This window comes from Cryptotermes secundus, unplaced genomic scaffold (genome assembly GCF_002891405.2).
Source record: "Cryptotermes secundus unplaced genomic scaffold, Csec_1.0 scaffold1232, whole genome shotgun sequence".
In the NCBI taxonomy this organism is placed as follows: domain Eukaryota; kingdom Metazoa; phylum Arthropoda; class Insecta; order Blattodea; family Kalotermitidae; genus Cryptotermes; species Cryptotermes secundus.
The window spans coordinates 536,545-558,768 of NW_019719383.1; the positions used below are offsets into that span (position 1 = coordinate 536,545).

At 40.6% G+C, this 22,224-nt stretch overlaps 1 long non-coding RNA gene and 1 pseudogene across 1 annotated transcript; both read right to left on the bottom strand.

Annotated features, from left to right (window-relative positions):
* Positions 1-3,762: 3,762 nt before the first annotated feature.
* LOC111866597 lies at positions 3,763-5,284 on the bottom strand. The gene is made up of 3 exons (XR_002843174.2): positions 5,160-5,284; positions 4,430-4,494; positions 3,763-3,802 (listed from the first exon to the last, which is right to left on the bottom strand). It is a non-coding gene; the product is annotated as an uncharacterized LOC111866597 (long non-coding RNA).
* Positions 5,285-18,964: 13,680 nt separating this feature from the next.
* Positions 18,965-20,598, bottom strand: LOC111866600 (annotated as a pseudogene).
* Between the last annotated feature and the right edge of the window lie 1,626 nt (positions 20,599-22,224).

Sequence of the window (22,224 nt, forward strand, 5' to 3'; positions counted from 1 at the left end):
ATAGCTTTTTCCACCTCACTTTGTAAAATATATGGTCCTTTCTCGTCTGTATCTACTTCTTCTTCCGGTTCAACTTCTAAGGTTTCTGGCCGATTAGGTCGATCATATAGTTCTATAATATAATTTTCCCAAATTTTCAGCACTTGCCTCTGATTTACTATTCTATTCCCCTGGGGGTTTTCGATGCCAAAATTTTTAATCCAATGATTCTCTTTCCATCCTAGATCTTTTGCCTTCATGTACATCAAATCATAATGTCTTGTTCTTTGAAATTCTGTAATCTCATTACATATCTTCTCAAGATATTCCTTTTTGGCCCTGTCCGTGGCTCTTTTCAATTCATTCCTCAGTCTCCTTCATTTCCTCCTGCCTTCTTCATTGTTGACATTCTTCCATTTCCTTCGCTCCTCCATTTTACTCATCATCTCCTGTGTAACCCATGGTTTTCTTGCTATCTTCTCAACTTTACCAACCAAATCACTGATAGTATCTAACATGCATTCTTTTATATTGTTCCACTGCGCTTCAGCATTTCCGCTTTCACCTTCAATTGCACCAAGTTTCTCTTCTAGGGTCTCCTGCATGCTTTGTCTTTGAGCATGTAACTCTTCCAAGGACCCTAAGAGCTATACCAGCAGTAGTGTAGCTACTGGCAGGGCCTCCCTTGCTGGACAGGTCAAAGGGTAGGCATCAGACCAAGAGAGACACCAAAAACTGATGCCGGAAGCAGCGTCATCAGTAGCGACTTGAAGCACAGAGCAAATGATGCTCAAGATGGTTCAAGTTCATATAGCAACAGGCGTGATCAGAGTGGTTTGAACAGCTGCTCTACTGCGATGCGGAAAGCAAATGGAAAAACTACCACATTATCACTTTTCCTGGATAGTCTCTTTCCAAAAACAGAGATACCATGTATGCTCAGCACACAACGGCACGCACACAGGAAGACTACACAGAATAACACCTATACAGTGTGGAAACAAGAACAAGCTGCTTCAGCACTTTAGACATAGGGCGAGTAACCCTAACAATTTTAAATTTTGAATTTTAAAATTTAGAGAAACATTTTAAAGGATTTTATAAATTAGAACTAAAGATTTTATAGTGCTACCACAAGAAAATCAATATTAACGTGTGTAAAATAATCTATAACCCAGATATCAACGAAATAGATGTTCATAATAACAAGGAAAGGAACAATGTGTTTTTAAATGTTAAATATTAATCTAAGCGCAGTGTAACAGCAACGTGAGTGTATACACCTGATGATGGCCGTTTCAGGCCGAAACATGTAGTGCAGAGGAGAGCAAAATCAAGGACAAGTAATATATTGGGACAGAGTTTACGTCATTTATCGTGTAGAGTGCAACAGGATCCTTAAATATAATATTGCTCTTCTCTACAGCTATCATGATCAGTATAAAGTACTCGGTTCATAGCTCGGTGATCTTCCCGAGGAACTATCGGTCATTACACATGCTCTTCTCTACAGCTATCATGATCAGTTGAAAGTACTCGGTTCATAGCTCAGTGACCTTCCTGATGAACTATCTGTCACTGAGGCAGTACACATGCTCTTCTCTACAGCTATCATGATCAGTAGAAAGTACTCAGTTCATAGCTCAGTGACTTCCTGATGAAATATCGGTCACTGCAGCAGTACACATGCTCTTCTCTACAGCTATAATGATCAGTTGAAAGTACTCGGTTCATAGCTAAGTGACCTTCCTGATGAACTATCGGTCACTGCAGCAGTACACATGCTCTTCTCTACAGCTATCATGATCACTAGAAAGTACTCAGTCCATAGCTCAGTGACCTTCCCGAGGAACTATCCGTCACTGTTGCAGTACAGAAAACATCTGCTGTTTTGGTGCGTAAAATCATCATGATGAGTAGCTTCACAACTTGTAACCTTCGTTCACCAAGCATAATTATATGATCAAGACAAGGAGGATGAGATGGGCAGCTCATATAGCAGGTGTGGGGGAGAAGTGGAATGCATATAGGATTTGACGAGAAAGCCAGTATGAAAGAGACTAATAGGAAAACCTAGGCATAGGTGGGAAGATAATATTTAAATGAATCTTTAAGAGACATAGGATGGGGTGGTGTGAACTGGATTCAAATGGCTCAGGATAGGGACGTGTGACGGGTTTTTGCCAACACGTGAATAAAATTCCAGGTTCTGTACACTGTTGGGAAAATCTTCTGTGGCCAAGCAACTAGCTTCTCAAGGACTCACTCAGCTCGATGGAGTTAGTTATGCTACCTAAGAGCTCATTACTGTGCTCAGACATGCTCATCATGGCTCTGCCTCCTAAAGGTGGGAATACTCGAGCACGCCACGGCTTTAACGTGGCATTATAAGTGATGCGTGGAGTGATTTGGTGCACCTCGAACAAGTAACGTGCACGCAACGAACCATCTTAATGGGGCACGCAAGCTGCGAGCACCTCAGTTCCATTCTGTCTTCGCCGTCCACATGACCATGGAAGACAAGGAAGCTTTACTTGCCTGCAGTGGTGCTGCGGTAGTTATAGCAGAGTAGAGGGAATTATTTGTTTGCCTCTATGAGCCCCAAAATATCTTCTCCTGACCACTCCACGGTTGAGGCGTGTGCACTTCATGAGACAAATCGCAACCGAACCCGAACACACTGCGGCAACAAATCCCTTTTTGTTCGTCAGAAAAACCAACAGGAACCATATCGCTGCATGGCATTTGAGGCACGCGCTGCATGTGTTCAAAGTCACGTAAACAAGGGCAAATAAGTCGCGAATCCTGTTCAATCTATGTTGCATTACAGCAGTGGTGCGCTCGTGTATTCCCACCTTAAGGCAAACAGACCCTGTACAAATCCTTCCAAATTATTTCTTTAAAATCCATCTTAATAGCATCTCTCGATCTGCACTTAGGTCTCCAAACTGGTCTGCTTCTCTCAAGTTTTCCGTGCAAAACTTTGTATGCATTTCTCACTGTTGAATGGGCACTACATGACTTACCCAAATCACTCTCCTTGAACTCATTGCTCTCCTACATAATATCCCAAACCATTATCACCCAAGTGTAAGGGACTGTCCAAATGGATTATGCAAACAAAAGCGGGACACAAAATATTTACTTTCTCTGACCAAGAGAACTGAAGTATAATAAAATTCTTATCTGTGCACACAAGCACAAAACAGTCACAGAATCGTTTGTAATCTTGAAACCTGTTAATCACATTATAAATACTTTGTGAAGTTCACTGTAATTAGCATAAAAGAGTCCTAGTAATTTAAATTCTTAGTTCTAAGAAGTGTACCAGTAACTAACTGTGAACAGTTCTGTCACTCCCTAAGGATTTTTGCTGCCGCAGAATTTATCTCAAACACCGTTCCATTTATGCATAATTCAATTTAATCTACGTCAGAACTGCTTAAAAGGAAATGGAAGTGGTACATCACAAGCAGCATACATTCAACAAACTACAACTGTCTAGACACTTCACAAAAAGACATTCAAAGGCGAGTCAGCAGCATAGTGGAGCTGTCCCATGAGCACAGACAGATGGAGATGAGAGAGACAACTGCAATTACTGCCTATCTGTAATATCTGCCTAACAGTGGACATACAGAAGCATACAGCTCACCTCAGGTTCAGCCTTTATCTTCTGAACTGTTATTTGCAGAGGATCTGCTTCCTCTTCTGCATCTGAGACTTCCTCAGCTTTTATATTCATGGCCTGGTTTGCATCATGACTTGCTGGGTATGTCTCACCATATGGACCCACTAGAACCTTCTCTGAATTTGTACAGTTCTGTAAAGGCATCACATCCTCTATCAGTCATGGCTGTACAACACCATACATGAAACAATACATGCTCTCCTTGCTGTAGCTGTTTCTCATTATATGTAACCCATAAAAGCTGCACTTTACAGATTTCTCCTCTACACACTTCATAATCTTAGCAAGTGTTAAGTTCACAATGCAGGGACCTTCCTGAGAAACCTGTGGTCCCTGTGGAAGTACAGACAATACGTATCTGCTCTTTATGGAACCTAAGCACTCATTACTGAGTTCACACATACCTATCATGACTTTCCATCCTGACACAAACAAACCCAGTCCAAAACCCCATCCAAAAATCCATCTTCACAATTGTCTCCCAAGTGGTCTCATTGTACTAGGCCTTCTGTCAAAATCTTTGTTCACACTTCTCATTCTCACATGTGTGCTATATGAACCTACCCATTATCACTCCCCTTGAATTGATTCCTCTCCCACATAACATAGCAAACTGTTATAATGTTATGAAATAAGTAAACTCCCCAGATGGATTATGAAAACAAACAAAAGCTTGGCATAAAGAGTTTAGTTTCTTAAGAAACGAGAACTGACTCATGACAAAATTCTTGTCTGTGCACACAAGCACAAAACACTCACCATCCTTTCTGTCTCAGCAGGAAATGTTTCTTCAGCTCTTTGTAGCAGAATTCTCGACATTCCTGCTGCAAGAGAATGCAGAATCTTTCATAATCTTGAAACTTTATTTTATCACACATGATGCTTTTGTGGGTGACAAATGAATTGATTTACAAGAATCCTAGTGATATAGAAGTTGTACATATATAAAACTACAGTGATACAGAAGTTATAAAGTGACGTGCATTTCTTCGTTCTCACAACAGAGGCCAGCAGAGATTATGAAGCTTTGTGCCTTATTACACGTTGTGTAGTCTTAACAAATTGTTGCTTAGTTTTGAGGGCAGACAGTTCACCCACTCTAACTGAACCTCTTGCTTCCAAAACGTCGGTGCAAGCCTACCAGACTGCACGGAGCTACGTCCTACAAACAGCAAACCTACTCTATATATTTACATCGCATGGCCGAAAAATGCATTTTTATGCCCTTCAACTTCAACCTGTTCACCATCCACGATCAGCTTTCAGGACTTCCTTTATAAGTCGGATTAGTATGTGGAACAGGCGAGAATGTGCATAAAACAGTAAAAATGTGCATTCTACTACAAACATCACCCTCAGAATGGGCGCTGCGGAGTTTAGCAGATACCCAAATAGAACTTGCAACAGCGGAATAATATCGGGGAATTTCTCAAAATATGAGGAAATCGAATTTCTCTCGAATGATTCCCTAAGAACAGCCACAACTTACACACTTTCAGCTAAGGTGTAATATCCATATACCCAGAACCGCCCAGTACCGACGTCGCAAGAGTTTGTTTTAATGGTTGTAATCGTAGGGGTCGTGGTCACTCGTGGTCTCCGGTGGCCTCTGTATCACAGCGATCACAGTCATCACAGCTGACTGGACTGGACGGGCTGGTGTACATGTAGCACAGCAGATGGATCTGCCAAAAACCTGTTTGTTATCTGTCGCGTAATCATGTTGGGCATTTCCAAGGCCTTTTTTGCATTTATATTTATTTTTTCCCCACAATAGAGAATTATCTATCGCCATTCTCATGAAAATTACAAATTCGGGACAGATTTTTTTATTACTTCAATATTGGGTGTTAGGATTTGGCCGTGGGATTCTTTTCGTGTAATGTCAATACGGTGAATACCACCAACAACGACCTCTGGGAAGAAATTATTACGCTTTCTGTCCTTAAATTGTTTCACTGTGGACCTGTATATTGAGATGGGCGAGAACTTCTAAATGGATACTGAGACCTAAAAACAATACTGAGGGAGCCCGAGAAGCGCAGTCGATATAGCGACACAGGAAACTCCACCTATTTCTACAAAGTTCGTCTTCTGGGACTCGCGTCGAGTAATTTGGTAAACTACACGGCGACACTTTTTTATTCTAATCCTAAGGCTGGAGACAGAACTTTCCTCTCAAACGTTACTGGAGGCATCAGATTTCCCCATGCAAACATCTAACAGGCTAAACGGCTAACATCCCATGTTCTGGCCTGAAGAAGGAGGCCACGAAACGTTTCTAGATACCTATGAGACAACCCGCTCTTCTACAACAAACATGGAAGACTGGAAATTCATCCGAAACTAAATTAACGAGATCACAATCACTATTGTATCCTGAAAATGAGGCAAACGGTTCCTCAGAAACGCTGACACCTGTGTACCAAACAGCACGGCCTCACAATTCCAGAAGACGAGAGTCGTAATGAGAATCTCGCTGACTCGTGATTCGCAGTCTATACGGTTTATACGATCAGGGAAAGACTGGCATACAGAACGGCTTTATTGAAACCATGTCGTTCATTCGTGTTCGCTAATTTAAAATAAAAACTTAGGAAAGAGTAACGTAGCAAGCGGCACGCGCACCAGTTCATGGGGTCTTGATCGTCTTGATGGATCAAGACGATGGAAATGAAATAAATGAATGAACGAATGAATGAATGGCGAAGTCAGGTCGGGGTGCTGAGACAGAAAGAGAATGCTCAGGCGGTGGATACTTACTTCTTACTGCCCAGGACATCGGGTCATCCGAAATAATTCGAAAGGCATTTCTACTTGATTCATTTGGATGACTAATTTAGAAAGAGCAATTGATTAGATTTAACATTGGGCGGAATAGGCGAAATTCGGTTAGGCAGTTCCAGATACCTGATGTAATAATGAGATTTATTTTTTCTCTAATAAGCCTATATTCAAAAGTTGGCATTAAACTTCGCCGACAAGCGGCTGTCGCTCAGTCGATATAGTTCGCTTGAGGAGTTAAAATATGCCTAATTACACACACTGTAGGTAAACGCTGGCCAAGTTACTGAACACACGCCGAACCAGGTGAAAGTGGAAATACAATTTTAAAATTCCTACCATCCCAACTTTTCTCCCTCAGACCTCTACAGAGTAGAAATTGTTACTAGGAAAAATCAGGATTTTAGGATTTTGTTTGTGCCACTGTCAAATTGCGGTGACGACAGCTATATGACGGTTTGGGTAAAGGTTAGGGGCAGCAAAGCCAGCAACTGGCTCTTCTTATACGTTGTAAAGGGTTTGGGCGACTGAAGCGAGGTTTGGATTGGTCATTGTTAATAAGAACCACTTACAGTTCGTAAGTACAATTACTTCTAACACTTACTGATTTACACAACTTACAGTCACTACGCGCCTATCTTCTCAGTTCATCTGCACTAGTTTCCTCGTATTCATTCTCAGTGAATCACAAGCTCCAAATAAAGCCTCCAATTCACACAATAAAACTTCACTGCTCACATCTCAGCTATCACTCACTAGCACATAATACACAAAATCTTTCAGTCACACGTCACATCCTCACAGGCAGACCGCCTGTATTCTGTACTCCTGGTTCCACTTCGCAGATTGCAGTTTATTTCTAGAAGGGAAAGAAATCTTAGGCGAGGCGAGTTCTAGTCGCAGTTTAGCTAAATTATTTTTGTATTTGTGACACGGGGAAGCGATAACTTTACTTAATTTGAAAAATTATTAATGTGTTATTTCTAGTGTTAACAAATTTTTAATAAGGCTACCACCCAAGCGAGGCATTCTCGATAGAAATTTTCCGTTAATAATACATATGTTTTATTTTGTTTAATTTATTGTCATGAGTGCTGTACTAGAGTGGAGAGTGAATCGCGTTTCTGCTTAGATAAATTATTTCTGTATTATTTTTAGATTTGTCTTAACATTTAGGTGAGGCGGTGTCGAGTCTCACATTAGATAAATTTTCTTTTCTTTATAATTATGGCTGTGAACAGGCCAAGCGAGTTATATACTTCTTTGAAAAAGGCTATTTTTTATTATTTTTTAGTAAGGACGAAACCAAAGCGAAGCGTGTTCGAGAGAAAATTACCATTAATGATAAATAAGTTTATATTTTTTTGACGAAAACAGTAATATAATGGGGAAGGAATCGCAACTTAGTTTAGATAAATTATTTCTGTATCATGCTTATAATTTTTTGTGTGGGGCTTTAATATAGGCGTCGCGTATTCAAGACTCAGTGTATATATTTTTTCATTTTTTCTAATTATGGCTGTGACACAGTCGAGGCGAGATCTATATGCATTTTTGAAAATTTATTGCTGTTGTAATTTTATTTTTATTTATTTTTTAGTAAGTTTATAGCCCAGACAGGGCGTGTTCGAGAAAATATTTCCAATATTAATATATTTTTTGTGACGACGGCTCTAATTCAGTTGAGAATGAATCTGGACGTAGTTTAGATAAATTATTTTAGTATAATTTTTATATTTTATTGTTCTCAAGGCATTTTTATTCTAGGCAACGCGTGTTCTAGCTACACTTAAATGATTTTTCTGTTTATTTTCTCTAATTTTTGCTGTCATACGCCAAGCGAAATCTATACTTAGTTTGAAAATAATAACTCCATTATTTTTATTTTTAATAAAATGTAACTGGATATCTCCTGGTGCGAAGACACAAACAATTCGACCATATTTTGATAGATAGGAGACGGCACTCAAATATACTTGATGTCCGATCATTCAGGGCAGCAGATTGTGTTACTGACCATTACCTGGTGGTGGCAAAGTTTAGGGAAAGACTGGCAGTGAGCAAACAAATAGCGCACAGTATTCACATGGAGAGTTTCGACCTCAAGAATTGAAACGAGGTAGAGGGTAAAGAGCAGTATCGTGTTGAAATCTTAAATAGGTTCCTGGCTTTGGAAAACTTAGACACTGAGGTTGATGTTAATATTAGAGAAAAGATCAACATTTCTGCCAAAGAGGGTCTAGGTTATTATGAACTGACGAAGCATAAGCCATGGTTCGATTAAGGATGTTCAAAATTATCAGACAAAAGAAAACAAGTCAAAGAGAGATTTATATATATTTTTGAAAACTGATTTTCTATTCTTTCTTTTAATAGTTTTTTAGTAAGAATATCACCCAGGCGAGACCTATTCGAAGGAAAATTTCTATTAACTGCCGTGGGGATCCTCTGCGCTGACCACGCGGCACGCTCTTTCCACTAAAGTTGGCACTAACTTCGTCGCCAAGCGGTAGTGGCTCGGTCAGTCGAGTTCGCTTGTGGACTACAGGCCACAGAGTTTTCTATTAATATAATATAATACGTGGGTCATTTCATAAATAATGCACAGGTTGGCAACACTGCGGATTAGATGACGCAACAACAGTGGGTCTCACGTCAGTCACAGTTCAGGGCTTGAGAAAGAAGCGCGTTAGTTTGTTTCATTTATAATGTACTCTGTTCTTAAATAACGTGAGTTAGAAATGGAGCCTGCACGGTTCTCGGGTATTGTGACTGTTGAAGATCAAAGGTCGTACATTAAGATCGAAAATTTACGTGGAAAATACCCGACAGAAATCCACAGCTGAAATCACAGTCCAACGAGTGGAGAGGTCCATCTTCCCCACGACCAAAAAAATTTTGACGATCTCANGATCTTTGCTTATGATCGCAAAGGAATGATCGTGACGATCGTGACCGATCGTGACAGACAGACTTCCATGCGGGAAAAGTGTCACAGTAGTTTATTATCGTGACTTTATGCAAAATCTGTGCAGAAAAATGCACAAAAACTGACCTCAGTTGCTCGAGGCTATTGCTAAGCTATTGCATTGATTGCCATCGTGTGTTTTTCATAAAATTATTAAAATGTACATTCTTCATCAACTATAATAAAATTTGTATACCCTAAAACTTGTTAAGATTATTCATCTTATGTGTCTTAATTCAAATTCACGTATTGTATCGTTCTTCCACTATGGGAGTCGTTTTTCCTATAATTTTTGTGTACTGTGTCTTGTGATGTGTCTTTCGTTTTTGGCTGCGAGCTTAGCTTAAATAAAGCACCTGAGGATTGCACAATGTTGCCGAAATATGTAGTGAAGCGACATGTGAAATTGAGTGCACTACAAGACGGTCATTATATACATACCATGGATGAGGATCAGTGCAACAGGACACTAAAATACAACATTATAAAAAATCTTTTCGTTATTTTAAAATGCCACAATAGTTGAAAGCCCTTGGCCTTGGACTATATCACTTTGAATTGCTTCATTATGACCATGCATTCTGGAATCTGACACACACATGAGTTAAGCTGTTGAGGGTTGCATTGCTTCAGAATCCTGTCAAGCGATATGAACTTTGTGCAATGAGATCTTAATTACCTTCATTCTCTTCATTTACTGCTGTTAAAAGTTCTAAGTATATGCAGTAGTGTAATTAGTTGAGGCACTTTTCTACAAGGCAGAAGGTCAAGGATTTGAATCCCAATGAGGTCATTGGACTTTTCAATTGACCTAATCCTTCCAGCCACACTATGGCACTGGGGCTGACTCAGCCTCTAAAAGAAATGAATCCCAGGATTCTTCCTGGGATGTAAAGAGCAGCTGATGCATAAGGCTGACAACCTTACTTCCATCTGTGAAAAAATTGTCCAGAAAATGTGGGAGCCTCAACCTCTCACAACCCAATGTGCCTCCACAGTCTGTTACAGGGGCAGCTTTACCTTTAACAGTGCCAGGTGAACAATTGATGAGGTAGAGCTGAAACTAACAGCTCTCAGTGCAGTGCCTTTCAAATATAGCCCATTTTATTAAGTGTGTGTTCGTGCACGCACATGTGCATAAAATAAGAACAACAATCTAGGGGCCTTAAAAAATATTCACTTCCATGATCATGTCTGATGATTATTTCCATTTCATTTGCAAATACTCTTTATGGCCACTTTACTGGAATCTTCTTGGACTATTCTCACATTTTCTCAGCTGTCATATCATATGCACAAAAAGTGAGAACATAATTAAAATAAGGAAGAAACTGTTCACTTCGTAGATATTGCACATACTTGGTGCTTGAATCCATATGAAGGAACATCAAGATGAATGAAGACAATAAATAGCAGGATCCTGCAAATAGAGACAAGGGAAGAGTATCAATTTTTCATATCTGTAACCATTTGCATGAAGAGCAGTTTTGATAACATTATAAATTTGAAGGAAAACCTGAGCAACCAACCATCAGCAGGGAAGGTTATGGTGACTCTCTTTTGGGACGAAAAAGGCATCATTTTGGAGCACTACACACCTAGAGGGACCACTGTCACCAGTGCATCATACTCAGATCTCCTAAAAAATCATCTTCGGCCTGCAATCAAATCAAAGTGACGTGGATTGCAGTCCAGAGGTATCCTTTTGCAACATGACAATTTAAGGCCCCATACTGCCCGTACAACAGTTGCAACAATCAATGACCTGCATTTTGAGTGTCTTCCTCATCCGGCATACTCACCAGACCTTGCCCCAAGTGATTTCCATGTTTGGACCACTCAGAGAAGCAATGGGAGGAAAGACGTTCCGTTCTGATGAAGAGGCACACCATGTGGTGCATGAGTGGTTGTGCGGACTACCAAAAGAATTTTTTTCTAAAGGAATTCATGCACTTTGTAAGAGCTGGAGGACTTGCATTGAGCGTGGGGAAGATTATGTTGAAAAGTGATACAGCTTTGTACCACTTGTGCACAATAAATAATACCCAAAGAAATATTTAAGGTTTCTTTTTGACTCGCATACATAGAAGTATAGCATGTTAAACGATGTTCTATTCCAGAATATGTTTTTAAAAATATGCAAACATCTTCTATGTATAATATTTCTGGGTTAACATATATACTTCTACTTGTAAGACACACACACACACACACACATCTATATGTATATATATATATTAATAATTACTCAAATTGATATTGAACTGATAAGAAAGTACTGTACACTTTCAGAATATGTCCTAATTATTATTCAGTACAGACCAAGGACAAAATGCATACTGTTGAAAAATACTGAAATGATCAGTAGATCAGTGAATTAGGTGGCAAAGATTTTAATATGAGGAATCATGTAATGAAATGTACAAGTTTTGTATAACGTTAGTCCTTTGTAAAGTAATGTGTTATTTTCCAATGTAAAGAAACTGTAATTCACCACGTAAGGAGGCACACTAACCTGTGTTTCTCCCCCCCCCCACCCCATTCAGGTGGGTGCAGAAGCGAGTACATGGCAACAGCTGTGTTTGTCGAGGAGGTTGACAACCTCTTCTATAGTTTCAATGGGGGAACAAGTGTTGGCCGAGGGAAAACACTGCGTTGCCCACTCAGTGACAACAGTCCCCATATAGAGCTCTGTAAAAAGGCAAGTATGGGGATAAAGAGTTGGATCTTCCTCAAGGATGGTAAACCTGTCTTTCTTCATCCTCCTCCTTCACAGAATGGGTGGCTGATTGACATCACTGCTGCCCAGCATGTGTGGAGGGCACTGAAAGAGGCGGGTTTTGAGTACCTTCACACCCAAAACCTGAATCAGGATCCCCTGGAGAACACATTTGGAGCTAATCATTTGAATTGTGGTTTGAACAATAACCCAACTGTGGGACAGTTTGTAGATGCCCTGAAGAGCAGTATTATCAATGGCCTTGCATTTAGAGGACTGGGGGAAACTAATTGTGAGGATGATGGTGCTACTCTTCTGGATAATCTACAATCGCTTTTCAGGCCGCCTGAAATTGCTTCACAGTATCCTTCCACAAGTCATGACAAGGAAACCCCTGCTGGTATGCCTGAGAGTTTCCATGTTGCTCAGCAAGTACAGATGGACATGAGTCCTGCAGTACCTGTTGGTGACATGGAAGTGCTCTCAGTAGCTTACGTCAGTGGTTCCATTGCCAGACAGGTGCTTCATGGTGTCAACTGTGATGCATGTATGACATGCCTGACATCTGAAGTGCTGCTATCAGCCAATGTCTTCATATATTTCAAGGAGTGCAGTGATACAGAATAGTCTCTCACATATCCTTCTGAGAAGTTGGTGACGACTGTTGGTACTGCTGTAACTCTGATGGAGTCTGTAATGACAGAGGCTGCCCAATTGAATTCAGTGGAGCAGCATATCACAGCTGCCATCAAGAGCACCGTTGACTTCAAGTGGATCAGGTGTTCTGGCTGTTTGCTTCACCACCAAAAATAGTAGATAGTATTGTGAGATGTCTCACACGAATTTACATTCCTTGGTGGTGTAAGCGAAGAAACAGGTTGATGACTGAAGCAGCCAGGCAGAGGGCCACAGAAAGGAAGATGAAGATACTGTCTCATCAGTAAGTCATTAGGAAAGTAATGCTTCTTCATTTTTCCCTTATAATGTCCTGCCCATACCAACCCTGGAAATTGACAGAAGTTATGGAATTACTGGAAGAATATGTGTGCCAACTAGTCACATGAGCATCATTAAATGTTTCATAAGTTGGAGAAAGTATACCTGGTGACAAGCAGTTGCAGTGCAGCAACAGAAAAACTACTGTGCAGCGAATGATAACATCGTCATCCACAGTTCGATTGCACACAAGAAACCTACTTTGAACTTGAACTCCATCTCTTTCCCACTTTGCAAACATGTTGCAGTGAATGATAACATGGTCAACCACAGTTCGATTACATAGAGGAAACTTATTTTGAACTTGAGCTCCATCTATTCCCCTCTTTGCAAACATGTTTCCTTCGTCTCAGAATATTAGAAATTCACTTGGTCAGAGTTCATTCTGGCCTTTATCTTCAGCAGATTATATTTCAACCAAGAATTGTATGGGAAATTGTTTTCTGACACACATGGTTCTTGTTTATGTGTACTAGGTAAGAATGAAGAGGCATTACTTTATAACTGACTTGCAAAGTTCAAGTAATCCACCTCAGTGTCAAACACTGAGAAGCAGAATCAGTATCAGGATTTTTTGTGGGTAGGACTATTTATGTAATTTCTTTACCTGTTTCATTAAATGTATCCAATACTGAAGTGGAAAGGTTTATAGCTTTCCATTACTGACTTGGAATATGAATAGATACCAGATTGTCGGTATTAATTATATTTCTTTGTAAGATATATTACTTTTGCCATATAAACCTTTCCATTACTGAACTGGAATATGAATAGATACCAGATTTTCAGTATTTGTTGCATTTCTTTGTAAGATATATGTTACTTTTGCCATATAAACCTTTCCATAACTGAACTGGAATATGAATAGATACCAGATTGTCAGTATTCGTTACATTTATTTAAGATATGTTGTTATTTCTGCCATATTATTCTGCCCAGTACTGAACTAGTGAAGATGAATATATCACATTTTTTTATATCTTTAAATGCAGTCTTAATCTTGTTGAAAAGAGTGTATTTCACATTCCCAAATTCCATCATTCTAATGAAAATAATAATAAATGGGAATGTGAGTATTGTTGCTTACAATATGTGATTTATAATACATAAATTTGACTGGAAAAGTGTGTTCTGTATCTAATTTTTAGTCACCTTTCTGTCTAACAGAAAACAACAAGAAATCTGTCATGACAACCAATCAGCTGACACCAGGTACAGAGGCCACTCCAACAGTGTCAGGTATATTAAATTTACTTCAAAGGGCAACACGCAACACGTGTCTATAATCTGTCAAACATTATCACAAAGCTATAGAGAATCATTAATTATCCTATAACAAATCCTCAACATAATGACAGCTCTATGTTATTACATGGATACAGACTGCATCAAAGAGAGAAAACAAACAAATGATAAACTTCAGCATTTATAGATCCTGGAAACTCTATGATGTAGTAACAAAGCACTGCTTAGTGGAGTGGTACCTCACATGCAGCATTCAAAGTACTACAGTTGCCTAGAGACATTTCAGGGGGAAAAAGAACCTTCAAAATCTAGTCAACAGCGCAGTGGAGTTGTTTCATGTTCACAGAGATGGATATCAGAGAGACAAGTAGCATTTCTGTACATTTGTGTCATCTGCCTATCAGTGCACATACAGCTCACCTCAGGTTCAGCCTTTATTTCCGGAAATGTTATTGGGACAGGATCCTCTTTCTCTTCTGCATCTGAGACTGCCTCAGATTTTACATTCATGGCCTGATTTGCATCATGAGGCACTGGGTATGTCTCACCATATTGATCCACTAAAGCATTCTCCAAATTTGTACAGTTCTGTAAAAACCATCACATCCTTCTCAGAAATGGATGCACAACACCACACATTAAACAGCATATGCTCTCCTTGCTATGGCTGTTTCTCATCACATTATACTCATAAGAGCTGTTTTGTACAGATGCTCTTCTCTACAGCTATCATGACCACTAGAAAGTACTCAGTTCATAGCTCAGTGACCTTCCTGAGGAACTATCGGTCACTGCGGCAGTACAGATAATATCTGCTTTCTTTGGTACCTAAAACCATAATAATGAAGAGCTCCACAACTTGTAACCTTTGTTCAACCAAGCATAATTATATGATCAAGTCAAGGATGATGAGATGGGCAGCTCATATAGCAGGCATGGGGGAGAAAAGGAATGCATATAGGATTTGCTGAGAAAGCCAGAAGGAAAGAGACCACTAGGAAGGACTAGGCACAGGTGGGAAGATAATATTTGAGTGGATCTTTAAGAGACATAGGATGGAGTGGTGTGGACTGGATTCACATGGCTCAAGATAAGGACTTGTGATGGGTTTTTGCAAACATGTCAATAAACTTCCAGGTTCTATACAATGTTGGGAAATTCTTCAGTGGCACAGCAACTGATGGCTTCTCAATGACTCACTCAGCTCCATGAAGTTATTTATTGTAGCTAAAAGCTAGAGACAAGGAGGATGAGATGGGCAGCTCATATAGCAGGCATAGGGGAGAAGAGCAGTACATATAGGATTTGTTGAGAAAGCCAGAAAGGGCTCATTACTGTGCTCAACATGGCCCCATATTCTGTGGCAAACAGACTCAGTACAAACCCTTCCAAATTATTTCTTTAAAATCTATCTTGATAGCAACTTTCCATTCGCACTCAGGTCTCCCAAGTGGTTTTCTTCTCTTTGTATGCATTTCTCACTGTTGCATGTGCACTACATGACTTACCCACATCTCTCTCCTTGAACTCATTGCTCTCCTACAGTGTACATCATGTCTCAATTGCATTATAGTAAAAAATACTGGGTAGTTGGGGGCAGGAAGGCATAAAGAAAAGAAAGATGAAAACTGGTGTAGAATCTTCATTCATATGAGGTGCCTCTCATATCTTTAATCCACGGAGACCTCTGCAAAAAAACAAATAAAAAAAAAACAGACACCACCAGAATTCCAGATGAGGCTGTTCATTAAGGTCGCTCGCCAGAATTCAACTTACGTTCAGTATAAGATTTGAAAAATTTGTAACGGTAGTATATTAGGACAAATACAAGTATTATGTTTCTGAACACTATCCACCATCCTCTCTATCTTTCAAACACAACGTTTCGGAGACTGGGAGCTCTCTCTGTTTTCAAGTGAAACCTACTCAGCTGGGCCCAACTGATAGGGCTAGTCCCTGTCTCCAGAGATAGTAACTGTAGAAGTCAATGCTTGTGTTGTGAACTTCTGACAGCAGCTTAGGACCCACTAGCATTTGTATTCACTTCCCAACTGGAAAAGGGAAACAATTTACATATTTATTTATAATTTGTTGTGACTTATTCTATCTCAATGCTGACAAAACCTTGAATGAGGTTCAATGACTGGAATTTTATGCTTTTGACATTAACATGACCCTATTAAGGTCACTGTTCATAAATAATGCACAGCAGAGAAGAATATGGACATCATTACAGTGTCAAAGCTAGAATAGGAATGGATCAAAAATAGAAGTATTTTGACATTGCAAAGTTCGACAGGCTGGACAGCACATATACCATTACATCTTTGATACCATAATCTTGTTTCCAACAACAGATTCAGAAGAATCCCTTGGAGATTAAAAAAATAAAAATTCTTCGCGTTTGACTTTGATATGTGTGGTGACAGAGAAGATTTCCATTGATACAGCTCTGGGTTTAGGAACTGGGATAGCTCAGTGGCTACGGTATGTGCTCAATGACCAAGGAGTCTGGATTTGATTCTTGGCATTGGTAAGATTTTTCTTTTCTCTGTAACATCCAGACTGACTCTGTGGCAGACCCAGCTTCCTACACAGTGAGTATCAGGGGTAAAGTGGCACGAGCATTAAGCTAACCACTTACCTGCATCTACAAGCCACAGGTAAGGTGGTGGCACTATAACTCCACTCCCCCATATAACTTCACGGTGTGGTGCTCAATTAAGCAAGCCCTCTGATATCATTACCTTTACCATCTCTGCTTGTGGGCTCATGTGAACATGATAATGAACCTTGGTGAATGGCTGAGTGACTCAATGTCTTAAAAACGTCTCGTGGAGTTAGTTGGTCAATAGCCCAAATGTATACAGCAAAGCATTTAGTGTGTGCAACACCTCCAACTTCAGCATACATTTCCCTGCTCGCTTCAGCAGCCGAGCAACCCCCTCCACAGGGGGGCGATGCAGTACAGCCCACATTCAAGCAAACGTTACAAAATGTCGAATGTATTCATAAGAGACAGACACATCTTCCCGTCAGAGAGGATGTTCCATAAGGACTATTACCGCAAGAGTTCAGTTGGAAAAAAAAAAAAATCTCTTGTGGCGGCCTTAAGGGGCCTGATGCCAAGCAGAACTGATTGCTGGTAAACTGCCATTCATAAAGTAACTCTGACTCTGACTATTTATTAGCTATAACTATATATCTGCGTGGAGGTGGGGACGAATACCTCCACCGTAAACCTGCGAGTCGTATGAGGAGATGAAAAGGGAAGTCTCAAATCTGACATAGTAAAATAAGGTCCTGAGTCCAAAGGGACTAGGATCCGAGAAAGATTGCGCTGGCAAGGGCCAGCGACATACGCGAAAGAAAGACTCATCCTCTCGTCAGAGAAGGAGCCTCACAAAGTCAAGACCGTAGTAACTGTGAAACAGTAAAAAATACCTGCTCATGAGCCTCAGACGGGGCTTGACACAAAGGCTTACTGTCTGACTGACAGTCGCAATGTGAATTTGACCCATGTGGAGGTGGGGTCGACTACCTCCACCATCTTCCTGCGAGTCGTGGGAGGCGACGAAAAGGGAAGTGTCAAATCTGAGACAGTAAAATGTGGTCACAAGTACCAAGGGACTTGGACCCCCCAAAAACGAAGACTGCGCTGGGAAGGGCCAGCAGCATATACAAAAGACAGACTCGTTCCCTCATCAGAGAGGGCGTCCCACAGAAACAAGACTGTAACTGTCAAACAGTAATAAATATCTGGTCATGAGCTCCAGATTACGCTCGGAACCAAGACTTACTGACTCAGTGACTGACCTACCGTTAGTCGCAATGTGACTCTGACTTATTAGCTATATTTTACACAGTTTACAAATGGAATATATCTTCAGTTCAATGTAAGATGAGGCACAGGCGGATGATAACTGTGAGAAAAGTAGATCCCCCCCCCCCGAGTCTTATCTTCATTAATTTTTATATTCCAGTGCTCACACCATGTCTCCATTCAGACATACAGTCAAAGCCAAAGTCAAATTGAGCTATATGTCAAGTCAAAGTCAGAGTAACACTGAGACTGATGGTCAGCCAGTCAGTCAGTCAGTCATTAATTCTTGGTGTCAAATAAACTCTGTGAAATTTACAATACGAGAATTTAATATTGCTGTTTTGCACAACTAACATCAATATTCATTCCATAAATTAATTTCTAGAATATAACAAAACTAGTACTTGTCAACACTGCATTATGAGCATAAAATTTTGTTCTCTGCTCTTATTTCCAACATATATAAGGCAAGAAGCCCACTGCCTTTCATGGCTGTTGTTAACCTGTCTTCATTCTATCTATAATTTCGTCACCCTATGGTGGGACTGGTTAGCCACTGTTTTGGAGAACACTTCTTCATTCCACACTGCCATGTGATCCAAAATTATAAATACAGGGAAACCCCCATTTAATGATTACTTCATTCAGAAGGCTGGGTAGGCTCCAAAGCCAGTCTTCACCCTACTGGGACTTGAACTCTGACCCCCAATCACAGCTCCTATATCATTCGTTGTAGTTATATGAAATGAAGAACAATAGTTAAACTTCTCGTTGGTAACACTTTATAATTCACTGGAGATGCTACAATGATGGCTTATTAACTGAATTACAAAATTAATATCTCACTGCAAAGAGTACTGTAGTTAAATTTATATGCTTTGTTCTTATTATTTCTTACAGGACCAAACCTTCTCTAAACTTGCCAATCTGTCGCAATGTTATATGGTATTCACACATCTACATTATATAATTTACAGATATCTCCATAGTCCACTCTGTCAACGATTCTGCCCTTCAAAGGGCCTGAGGATATTTCAATGGTTACACAGAATTTCTTCTGATCCAGTTCCCTAAGCATGGCACTGCAACCACGATAAGCACCATTTACAACACGCACAGGTCACCCTATTGCTGGTATCACCGTTTCAAGATGTTCTTGGTCTAGTTTCAGTTTGTGTCCACTATCTAACATGCATACTGTAGCTACACACTTATCTGGCACTCCAGTCACAACCCCTTTCTTCCTGTGGTATTTGTCACCCAGACACTTTGCCATCACCTTCACAACAATTCCTTCCACCAACCAGTAATCCTTTCTGTTTATACGTTCTCTCTTGTTCTCTTCATCTTTAATGATCTCACCAAGGGCTGATAACTTCCTCTTTTCACCTCTCCCTCTTCCAGATTCTTTTGAGTCTTTTTGGTATCCTGCTGAAGAACCATTCTTCAATGCATTACCTGCCACCAAAGTTTTATTTTTCATGTCCTCATCCCTTTTTGTTCCTAGCTTCAAATTTACAACAATTTTATGTTGCTCACTTGGTCGCACAAACTCCGTGAAGACGTGTGTGTCATTCCTGGAACTTTCTTTCCCCTTATCAATTTGCTTTTCAATAAAGGCCCTCATCATCTCTTGGTCGTCTCTGTCCATCTTCTCCTTGCGGGAAACAGCTTCTTGCATGGCAACTGTTCCTGGGTCACGGTCTATATACTGGACATACCATCCTTCTTCAGCCTCATCCACTTTGCACTTTCCTTCTCTTCCAAGCCATTTCACAAAGTCTGTCAATGCATCCCACTGTGTAGAAGTCATATGCAAATGATGACGGTCGGAGATATAGTCCTGGTACACACGATTTGCATGAACACGTTTTGTACAAAACTGATGTTTTAGTACTTCCAGAAAACCTCTTTCAAATTCTTTGGAAAAATTAGTAATGTATCTGTCCGCATTATCAGCAAATAGAAGAAGCTGTCGCTGATGTGATTCTGACGTCATATGGCACCTGAAACCATTCTCGTCACGACATTGCTTCTCGCACATCTGACAATACCATCGAAGTTTCTGGAGGCCTTTCGCCTTTATTTTGTTCGCAATATATTTAGGGGTACACACTTCATGCTTCCCCATTATGTGTAATATGTTTCAGAGTTGAGTTCTTACTAGAATGTTGACCAAATAAATGTCTCCAGATGCAGAAACCAAAACACCACTGCTGAATACACAATATCCAAATTTTCTAGTACCTATGCAGCTGACGTTTCATAAAGCACTCACTTCTGTGCGATATATGAAGCTATAAAACCTCTTTTCCACGTTTATAGCATTCAGACACTCAAAAATAAATCAACTAAACCACATCGACAATTCGACTGTGACGCTGTTGACAACTGTGACCAACGTTGCAAAACACAGGAATACTGGAGGCGCATGAAGCAGGTAACAAATCTAGAGCCTCCATCGGCAGAACCACTAACTGTAAGTCACGGATCACCTCCGAATGTTACTTTCTGAATTTGCTTGGTAGATGCCACGTCGTATGGCCGAGGTACATAATAATGTTTTAGGCTGGGTGTACATTGCCTAGACCTCTATTGTATTTACCGTATTTACGCATGTATATGCCGCGTGTGTGTACAGGCCGCAGCACAATTTTCAGACAGAAATTATAGAAAAATTAATTTTCTTGGAATTTTATTTCAGGAGTAGAACATTCTGTATTACTAATTATGAATATAATTTTTTAACTGAAGTGTGATTTCGAATATAAGCCGCACCCGAGTTTTCCTGTTGAATTTTTGGCAAAAAATGTGCGGCCTACACTTACGTAAATACGGTACTTTTTTTTTCCTTGAATAATAAAAATATATTCATGGATAACTTATAATATTGTAACGTGTCTTGTTACTGAATACGCCGTAGAGATCGTTAATTAGTTTATTCAACAATCTACAAGAAACGGCTACAATTACTTATCTCGCAGTTAAGGGGTTTCACACTTTGTAACCCTAATCGCATTAATCTGTTAACACTGTTGCGGGGTGATTACTCTCCTATTACGCGAGCGCTACGTTACAGCTACGTGCAGCTGGGGAGGTAGGGGTCAACATGTCACACTGCTCCCTCCTTAAGGCTGTTCGTCCCGAATAGCCTAACGGTGCTTCCCCCGTTCCTTTTCTTTGGAGGCTGTTCTTGCAGCATCTTCTTTGTATCCTGCTACAGTTTCTCTTCTCCCCGTTGCTCTGCTCTCCAACCGCTTCATCCACCCCCTTTTTATGGTTGCTCGTCTCGAGCAGCTCCATGATAAGGCGCGAGCCGGTCGAAGTGTACAACCAGCATCCTTGACCTAGGGGTCTTCTGGATTCGGTAAACCACATCATTTATCCTGGTCACTACTTTGTAAGGACCTTCCCATGATGCTTGTAGTTTCGGCGATTTCCCCTTTCTGCGGGTTGGGCGATAGAGCCAGACTCTGTCGCCTTTCGTCGTAACCTGCGGAGTTGGCCAGTTTATCGTACCGAGTTTTCATCCGGTCACTGACAAGCTTAAGGCGTTGCCGGGCGTAATTATGCATGTCGTGCAGATGATCAACTAAGTCTGCTGCATAATCGGTTGTGGGTTGTTCTTTGTCTGGGGGTACTCCAAAGAGCAGGTCGCAAGGTAGTCGTAGTTCTCGTCCGAACACTAGGCCAGCAGGGGTCAGGCCCGTAGTGTCGTGAGCGGATGCCCTGTAAGCTAGGAGAAAGAGGGGTAACCTCTCATCCCAGTCCCTTTGGTGCGATGAGACGACCTTCCGCAAGTGTTCCTCGATGGTCTTGACATAGCGTTCCACCATGCCATCCGACTGTGGGTGCAGGGGTGTGGTGAGCGTCTTGCTCACTCCCAGGCGTTGCAAAACTTCTTTCAGTAGATGAGAGTCGAAGTTACGGCCTTGGTCACTGTGCAACTCTCGAGGTATGCCGAAGCGGCAGAAGAGGTTGGCAACCAGAACTTCCGCTATTGTTGAAGCCTCCTGATT